The following is a 7500-nucleotide window of genomic DNA, read 5'->3' as shown; positions in this document are numbered from 1 at the left end:
AATCGATTATAGGTGTTTTGTTCAAATCGATTATAGGTGTTTTGCTCACTCAACTTCATAATCACAGTCATAATCGATTTGGCAATGAGCTGAATCCTTTCTGTAACTTAAACATTAGCTTTAATCGATTCGTCAATCGATTGTGCTGATCACAGTGACTCAGACTTTTACGTCAATGGATTTGCCAATCGATTGTGCTTGTTACAGAACCTCAGCTATTTGTTCAAAATCAATGTGCCAATCGATTTATTCAAAGTGGTTCTGATAAATGATTAACTGCAATCGATTGCCTAATCGATTGCCACAACCTTGTAGTTTAAGAAATCTAATTCAATTGATGTCCCAGTCGATTTGTTGCATCACAAAACTCATTCCTGATTTAAAAACTTTGTCACAATCGATTTGTCAATCGATTGATTCAATAAATGGTTGTTTCTGTGATTTGCAAAATCGATTGCTCAATGGATGTCCCAATCAATTGTCCAATTGATTGGATTAAGCCCAGAACTTAGGTTTCACTAAAAACCTTTAACTAATCGATTGCCCAATCGATTCATGTAGTGAAAACTTTTGTTCTGAGTCAGACAATCGATTGTCTAATTGATTCATCAATTGACTTATTAGTTGATTGATTTATATTCATTGGCAAAGACTTAAGTATGAGACCATAGTGATTCGTCTACTAAACTAACTACTATGACACCTAATTACACTACACATATTTGCATCTTTCTCAAGCATATCCTCCAACTTTGGTTGATTCCTTGAGTTGCAAGCTTTTGTTCCAAGTGTATGGTGTCTGCTTGTTTGCCTGAAATGTTTCTCAATTCAAATCATTAGATCAATCAAATATTTCATATGTACTGTATGTTTGGGAATTAAATCAAAAACATGATCAGGGAAGCTCAGGACTTACAAACTCCCCTTTTTTGATTTAATGACAAACACACAGTTTAACCTTGAGATTTATTTCAAAATCTCCCCCTGAGTTTTGGAATGTATGATACATTTCAAAAAAAATGAGCACAACATGTTATCATAGTACAAATAGGGTACATTATTATGTATCAGAATGTAATGTATCATATATCACAAGTTAGTATTCAAACAGGGTAATACCACATCAGAGCTAATATCATATCAGCAATATCATATCAGAGCATTATGATATCAAAGCATATCAGATCATATATCAGAGCATTTCATGATAAAAAAATTATAAGTCCAGTTCAGAGCATATAAGTTCAATTTGATACCAATCATGTATGTAATATCACAAGTTAAACCAATCTCCCCCTTTTGTCATTTAATACAAAAAGAAATTACAAGAGAGAGTTGATTAAACAAAAAGAAACATAAGATATATACAAAAAAAATTACAAAAACAGCATATCAAAACAATACTAGAACATGATAAATCAACAAAGAAACCAAATCCTAGTCAACTAATCTAGGGTTGTTCCTCATTATTATCAGCGGGAGAAGGAGAGACTGTTGTATTAACCTCAGCAAGTGTCTCCTCCCCATGAGGTTCAGAGCTATCTAGGTTGGGTGGGTTTGGATCTGCTGTTGATTGCCGTCCAATCTCAGCAATGTCTTCAAAAGACATTTTGAGCCCCAAGTGCTCCTGGATTGCATCCACATCTTGAACCAAAGAGTTCAAAGTTGATTGGAGCTTTCAAAGAGAGGCTTCCACCCTTGCATTGTGGGCAGCCTGAGATTCCATCAGCTCCAGCAGTTTAGCCATAATATCAGATGATGCTCCAGTTGGTTCAGTTGGTTGGGCTCTTGGTTGGGCTTGATCAGCACTTGGTTGTGCGTGATCAGTAGTCGGCTGAGCTCTAGTCTAGATGTCGTTGATGCGCTTCAATTGCATTTGGTTAACTATTGATTCACCAAATGTGAGGGTGGTTTTGACAGATTCTTCATTGGCCAGAGATACCTTGAAATGCCTCAGAATCTTCGTAACCAGTTGGGGATAGGGGAGCAGGTGCTTGCCTTGTGCTGATTCGATCATATTCAGCAGCACGATCCAGGCCCAGCTCATCCTGAGCTCTGTGTACAGTCCCCATAGCAGGATGATATCCAACCGCTGTACAACTGCGTGATTGCCGGCGGGAGGTACTAACATTCGTGTTAGCACGTACATGAGCATCCGGTGATGAACCTTCATTTGACCTTTTGGAAGGGATACCTTCTCAACAAATCCTTCGATCATCAGTTCATGTGTGGCTGCATGCCTGTCCACTGATGATTCCCATCCTTCATCATCAGAGGCATCTTCTGCTCTTCCATCAATGGTTTGACCATAGAATGGTAAACCAGCTAGCTTAGAGAATTCGTCAAACGTCATTGAAATTCTCTTGCCCTTGACTTCAGCAGTGAACCCAATTTTGGTTATCTTGAAAGTGGAGTAAAAATCCGTGAAATCTACCAATCCGTGAAATCTCAAATGGTTTTGGAAGGTAAAACCATTTGAATCAAAATATGTGAAATCCAAAGTCCTCGCCTCTTGGATTTTTCTTTTCAAGAAGGAAGAAGGTAGAGAGGTGTCTTCAACTTGTTTATCTTTAGAAGGCAGAACCTTCTTTGGTTGAGGGGAAGTCTTCTTCTTCTTCTGGGTAGCTCCCTTCATAGCATCACCCATAAGTTTCTTAGTGGGAAGAGCTTTCCTCTTTTTAGTAGGTTCCTGAGAAGTAGCAACAGCCTTTCCCTTGTCCTTAGCCAATACCTTGTGAGTAGGTATGGAAACTCTTTTGGCTGGAGGTGAAGGAGGTGGAGGTGAAGGTGTTCTTCCACTTGATGTAGAAGACGAATCTAGTGAAATTGATTTGGATGAAAATGATGGATGCCTTGCAGTTTGTTTAACGCGTGCCATTGTAGTTTGTAGGTAGAAGATTGTTGAGATGATTGACTGAGAAGGATTAGATGCAGAAAAATTGAGTATTGGTGAGAAAACTGAGAGCAGAAGGTGAAAATGGGTTGAGAAATAGATTTAGGGTTTATATAGAACTGTTCAGAATCGATTTCCCAATCAATTTTTTTTCACTTCTGGGTTTACCAAATCGATTGCCCAATCGATTAGGTTACTGTTGTTTGAAAAGTATCCATTACACCCACTTCCAACGGCTATAATTTTTCTCAACAGACATCTTGTAAATCGATTTCCCAATCGATTTCGTAATTGATCCTTCTTTACCAAATCGATGTCCAAATCGATTTCCTCTTATGTTCAGAAAACTTCAAATTTCAACATCGATTTCCAAATCGATTCACATAAGTGTAGGTCCAAAACAAGGTTGATCCAATCGATTTCCCAATCGATGCTTGGGTTTGAGGTTTGAAAACTTCTCAAATTTGTGGATGACTTAACCAAATAATCGATTCTCCAATCGATTCTTTAAAAGATTTTCCAAATCTATAATCGATTTCCCAATCGATTGAGGTAATCCAATCTTCAGCAATCTGACTTCTGAGATATGATAAATCGATTCCAGTGTTTGTGACATAGAGAAATAAACCACTAAGTACCAAAAATCGATTATGCAATCGAATATCGTGTTTCCAATTTGACAAATTTAAAACACTGTGCATCATAAATCGATTATACAACCGATTTTGTAATGTAGTTTTCCTATCTGGCCACAGGATAATCGATGTAGCAATCGATTTTGTCATATGGATCAGATTTCATTGAGATCTATAATACCAAGTTTCATTCTTATAAAGAAGAAACTGTCCTTGGGCAAGGCTTTGGTGAAAATATCAGCCAACTGATCAGTTGTATTGACATATTCAAGTTTGATCTTACCCTGTTGATATTGATCCCTAATGAAGTGATGCCTAATCTCTATATACTTGGTTCTAGAATGCATGACATGGTTCTTAGTGATATTAATAGCACTAGTATTATCACACATAATGGGCATTGTACCTAGATCAACACCAAAATCAGAGAGGTGTTGCTGCATCCAAAGAATTTGTGCACAACAGCTACCAGCAGCTACATACTCAACTTCAGCAGTTGAGAGTGCAACATTGTTTTGTTTCTTGCTATGCCAAGAAACAAGAGAGTTCCCTAGTAGTTGGCAAGTACCATATGTACTCTTTCTGTCCAATTTGCAGCCAGCAAAATCAAAATCAGAATAACCAACTAGAGTATTGGTGAGAAGGATTAGATGCAGAAAATTTGAGTATTGGTGAGAAAACTGAGAGTAGAAGGTGAAAATCGGTTAAGAAATCGATTTAGGGTTTATATAGAACTGTTTAGAATCGATTTCCCAATCGATTGTTTTTCATTTCTGGGTTTACCAAATCGATTGCCCAATCGATTAGGTTATCGTTGTTTGAAAAGTATCCGTTACACCCACTTTCAATGGCTATAATTTTTCTCAACGGACATCTTGTAAATCGATTTCCCAATCGATTTCGTAATTGATCCTTCTTTACTAAATCGATGTCCAAATCGATTTCGTCTTAAGTTCAGAAAACTTCAAATCTCAACATCGATTTCCAAATCGATTCACATAAGTGCAGGGCCAAAACAAAGTTGATCCAATCGTTTTCCCAATCGATGCTCGGGTTTGATGTTTGAAAACTTCTCAAATTTTTGGAGGTCTTAACTAAATAATCGATTCTTTAAAGGATTTTCCAAATCTATAATCGATTTCCCAATCGATTGCGTTAATCAAAGCTTCAGCAATCTGACTTCTGAGATATGATAAATCAATTATGAAATCGATTCCATTGTTTGTGACATAGAGAGATAAACCACTAAGTACCAAAAATCGATTATGCAATCGATTATCGTGTTTCCAATTTGACAAATTTAAAACACTGTGCATCATAAATCGATTATACAACTGATTTTGTAATGCTTGTTTTCCTATCTGGCCACAGAATAATCGATGTAGCAATCGATTTGTCACATGGATCAGATTTCATTGAGATCTATAATACCAAGTTTCATTCTTAAAAAGAAGAAATTGTCCTTGGGCAAGGCCTTGGTGAAAATATCAGCCAACTGATCAGTTGTATTGGCATATTCAAGCTTGATCTTACCCTGTTAATATTGATCCCTAATGAAGTGATGCCTAATCTCTATATGCTTGGCTCTAGAATGCATGACAGGGTTCTTAGTGATGTTAATAGCACTAGTATTATCACACATCAAGTGAGTTCCCTAATAGTTGGCAAGTACCAGATGTACTTTTTCTGTCCAATTTGCATCCAGCAAAATCAGAATCAGAATAACCAACTAGAGTGCAAGTAGATCCCTTAGGATACCACAAACCTAGATTTTTGGTTCCTATAAGATATCTAAAAACCCTTTTGACTGCACTTAGATGGGATTCTTTTGGATTGGCTTGGTATCTAGCACACATGCACACACTGAACATAATGTCTGGTCTACTAGCTGTAAGGTATAGTAAGGATCCAATCATGCCTCTAAACAAAGTCATATCTACAGCTTTTCCTTTCTCATCTCTATCTAAATGGCAAGCTTGACTCATAGGTGTATCAATGGATTTAAACTTATCAAAACCAAACTTCTTTAAAAGATCATTACAGTATTTGGTTTGACTTAGGAAAATGCCATTCTTGTTTTCTTTAATTTGAATCCCAAGAAGTAAGTTAATTCTCCCATCATGGACATTTCAAATTTTCCTTTCATTGTATTTTCAAATTCTTTGCAAAGCTTATTGTTTGTTGGTCCAAAGATTATGTCATCAACATAAATTTGGACCAAGAGAATGTCTTTTCCTTGTCTTTCGATAAAAAGTGTCTTATCTACATTTCCCCTTGAAAAATTTTCTTGTAAGAGGAAACTGCTAAGCTTTTCATACCAAGCTCTTGGAGCTTGTTTCAAGCCATAGAGGGCTTTTGTCAGTTTAAACACATGATTTGGAAGCTTAGGATCTTCAAAACCAGGTGTTTGACTCACAAAGACTTCCTCTTGGATGTCTCCATTTAAAAAGGCACTTTTAACATCCATTTGATAAAGTTTAAAGTCCATTATACATGCATAAGGAAGCAGGATTCTAATGGCTTATAGTCTAGCTACTGGGGCATAGGTTTCATCATAGTCTATTCCCTCTTCTTGGTTGTAACCCTTGGCCACTAACCTAGCTTTATTCCTAGTAATTACACCATTCTCATCCATTTTGTTTCTAAACACCTACCTAGTTCGTATGACATGTTTATCTTCTGGTTTTGGAACTAGTATCCACACTTTGTTTCTCTCAAACTTATTGAGCTCTTCTTGCATGGCAACTATCCAGTCATGATCCATAAGAGCTTCCTTTATGTTTTTGGGTTCTATTTGAGATACAAAGGTTGTGAAGTTACAGAATTCTCTAAGGGATTTTCTAGTGGAAACTCCTTTTGAGATCTCTCCAATAATGTTGTCTATGGGATGGTTTTTTATAAACTTCCATTCCTTAGGTAAATCACCTTCCCTAATAGGTTCTACACAATCAAGGTTGGTTGGAGGTACAGGTTCACTAGGTTCTATTGGTTCAGATTCTACAATATCATCCAAAGAGTTACCAACTATAGGAGGAGTGTTGTTCAAGTTTTCAGCAAACATTTCATCAAATTTGACTTGAACAGATTCATCTATAGTTTTGGTTCTTTTATTGTAGATTCTATAGGCCTTACTAGACTGGGAATAACTTAGAAAGATACCCTTATCTGCCTTAGGATCAAACTTACCTAGATGTTCTTTGTCATTGTTTAACACAAAGCACTTGCAACCAAAGACCCTAAAGTAAGAGATATTTGGTTTTCTACCCTTGTATAACTCATAGGGAGTTTTTCTAAGTATTGGCCTTATAAGAACTCTATTCACTACATGTGTGGCAGTGTTTATAGCATCAGCCCAGAAAATACTTAGGAAGATTTGAGTCTTTAATCATAGTTCTAGCTAGTTCCTCTAAAGACCTATTCTTCCTTTCTACTACTCCATTTTGCTGTGGAGTTCTAGGGGTTGAGTATATATGGTGAATTCCATTCTGTTCACAATAAGAATTAAAGGAATGATTCTGGAATTCTCCACCATGATCACTCTTGATGGATATAATTTTCTGGTTCTTCTCATTTTGAACTAAATTTGCAAATCTTTTGAAAATAGAGAAGGCCTCACTCTTGTGAGTCAGAAAAAATGTCCAAGTATACCTAGAGTAATCATCTACCAACACATAACCATACAAGTTTCCTCCATAACTTCTAACCTGAGATGGACCAAAAAGATCCATATGTACCAACTGTAAGACCATATTGGTTTGAATTAAGTCTATAGGGGGGAAAGAAGTCTTAACTAGTTTACTCTTCTCACAGGAGTCACACAACCTATCCTTAGAGAATTTTCTATTTGGGAGTCCTAGTACTAACTGCTTACTAACTAGTTTGTTCAAGTGGTCCATATGAATATGAGCCACTCTCTTATGCCACAACCAGTTCTCATCAGCATTAGACAATAAACAACAGATATCATTTGCA

This window comes from Cicer arietinum, chromosome 3 (assembly GCF_000331145.2).
Source record: "Cicer arietinum cultivar CDC Frontier isolate Library 1 chromosome 3, Cicar.CDCFrontier_v2.0, whole genome shotgun sequence".
NCBI lineage: Eukaryota > Viridiplantae > Streptophyta > Magnoliopsida > Fabales > Fabaceae > Cicer > Cicer arietinum.
The sequence above is the reverse complement of the archived record's forward strand: the minus strand, read 5'-3'. Positions refer to the sequence as shown.